Source organism: Rhagoletis pomonella, unplaced genomic scaffold, assembly GCF_013731165.1.
Source record: "Rhagoletis pomonella isolate Grant_MI unplaced genomic scaffold, Rhpom_1.0 Rhpom_scaffold_03525, whole genome shotgun sequence".
Lineage (NCBI taxonomy): Eukaryota > Metazoa > Arthropoda > Insecta > Diptera > Tephritidae > Rhagoletis > Rhagoletis pomonella.
In genome coordinates, this window is record NW_023462077.1 from 2,397 (window position 1) to 4,951 (window position 2,555).

Consider the following 2,555-nt stretch of genomic DNA (forward strand, 5'->3'; position numbering starts at 1 on the left):
GATGTCTATTTTGGTTACTGGGTGTTTTATAAAAATATCTTGTATATAAAAAGGTATATACAAATTTATAACAAAAATTTGCAACAAATACCATATTTCCAACCGACATTATTGTTAAATTAGTGCACAGATTTAGTAAATTAAATTTTTGTAATAAAGCGTGACTGTTGTCTACAAGTGTGTGTAAAAGTTTTTTGATTCGATTCACGTGTTTGGGCACAGCAACCCAAAATCGTTGTACAAATTCATAAACAGTACCCGAATTCTCCTTTCTTTTTTGCGAAGAAAATGAGCTGACCACCTTTTCAGAGAACACCTTTGTATAGTTTTGATGCTTACTTCTTTTGTCTCTCATTCTTTTGCATATTTTGGAGTTTGACAACTGAACTCCGCCATTTAATTTGCATATGCAACCACAGTCAGACGCGTGATTTTGAAGGTGTTTTTATTAAATTAATTGTGATTAATTGGATTAATTGGAGGATGGTTCAGTGGAAAACTTTTGACTGCTATTCACCAAATCGCAGCTCACAACGTCCGGATTTTTATATATATTCACGTATCCTCTGGGTAGCAACCAAACACCCGTTTGGGAGCGAGCTAAAGTGAGAAGGCGTAAAACTTCGCGTGCGCTGGGTTTGGGTCCCGCCAGGTTAAAACCCCGCCCAATAAAAAAAAGACAGCCTCGGATGAGACCCCCTCTTTCTGATGACGACCACGGCAAACGTATAAAGGACTATGATTTAAGGGTATGCACCTGGAATATCCGGACCCTTAATGGGGAAGGTGCCTCTGCCCTGCTAGTTGGGATCCTCGGGAAGACGAAGGCTGACATCACCGCCATCCAAGAAATGCGATGGACGGGGCAAGGAAAAGTAAGCGTAAAGCCTTGCGACGTCTACTACAGTTGTCACGTAAAGGAGCGGAGACTCCGTCGCCGAGTACTAGCGTTCACCCCGGTGGACGAACGTCTAGCCACAATCCGCATCAAAGCTAGATTCTTCAACATCTCGCTCATCTGCGCCCATGCCCCGAGGGAAGAGAAGGATGAGGCGTACAAGGATCTCTTCTGTGAGCGCTTGGAGCGTACATATGAGTGCTGCCCCCGACACGATGTCAAAATCGTACTTAGCGATTTTAATGCCAAGGTGGGCAAGGAAGGGATCTTTGGCGCCACTGTCGGAAAATCCAGCCTCTACGACGAAACGTCCGATAACGGACTGAGGCTGATCGACTTCGCCGGGGCCCGAAATATGGTAATATGTAGTACTAGGTTCCAGCATAAGAACATCCACCAAGTTACATGGCTGTCTCCAGATCGAAAAACGAGAAATCAAATCGATCATGTTGTGATAGACGGAAGGCATGCTTCAAGCGTTTTGGACGTACGTACACTCCGAGGGCCAAACATCGACTCGGACCACTATCTTGTTGTAGCCAAGATACGCACCCGCCTCTGTGCAGCAAAAAATGTGCGCCCAACAATGCAAGGAAAGCTTAACGTCGAAAAGCTGCAATCACAACAGACGGCCAATTTATTCGCCACTCGACTCACACACCTGCGCTCTGAGAGCACTCTTCAACAATCCGATGTACGCGAGCAGTGGAACCACATTTCCCGATCATTAAGTACCGCCGCCGAAGAAGTAGTTGGATTTCAGCGAGCCCGAAAGAACAACTGGTACGATGAGGAGCCCCAGAGAAAAAAAATGCCGCCTACAGGGCCACGCTGCGATCGGGCGCAACGCGAGGCATGTGGGACCGTTATAAGGAACTGAAGAAGGAAGCGAGATGTTTTGCCGCAATAAGAGAGAGGCCGAAATACGGGAGTGCGAAGAGCTTGAGATGCTGGCCGACAGGAAGAACGCCCGAAAATTTTACCAGAGGGTTACGCGACTTAAGGAAGGTTTCAATACCGGGGCGAACTCCTGTAAGAACAACAATGGCGACCTAGTGACCGATGTCCAGAATATACTTAAATTGTGGAGGGAACACTTTTATAACCTACTGAATGGTAGCAGCACTGAAAGTAGTGAAGAAGACGAACCCGAGTCCCCAGTCGATGATGATGGAGTAGCTGTCTCACCGCCTGACTATGACGAGGTACGAATAGCGATTACGCGGCTGAAAAACAACAAAGCTGCTGGAGCTGACGGCCTGCCAGCCGAGCTATTCAAGTACGGCGGCGAGGAGCTGATGAGGTGCATGCATCAGCTCGTATGCAGAATATGGTCAGATGAACGTATGCCCGACGACTGGAATTTAAATGTGCTCTGCCCAATCCACAAGAAAGGCGACCCCGCCATACGCGCCAACTACCGCGTAATCAGCCTTCTAAGCATAGGTTACAAGGTCTTATCGAGCGTATCGTGCGAAAGACTGAAGCCCACCATCAACGAGCTGATTGGACCTTATCAGTGTGGCTTTAGGCCTGGAAATTCCACCATAGATCAGGTATTCACAATACGCCAAATCTTGGAAAAGACCCGCGAGAATAGGATCGACACTCACCATCTATTTGTCGATTTCAAAGCCGCTTTCGACAGCACGAAGAG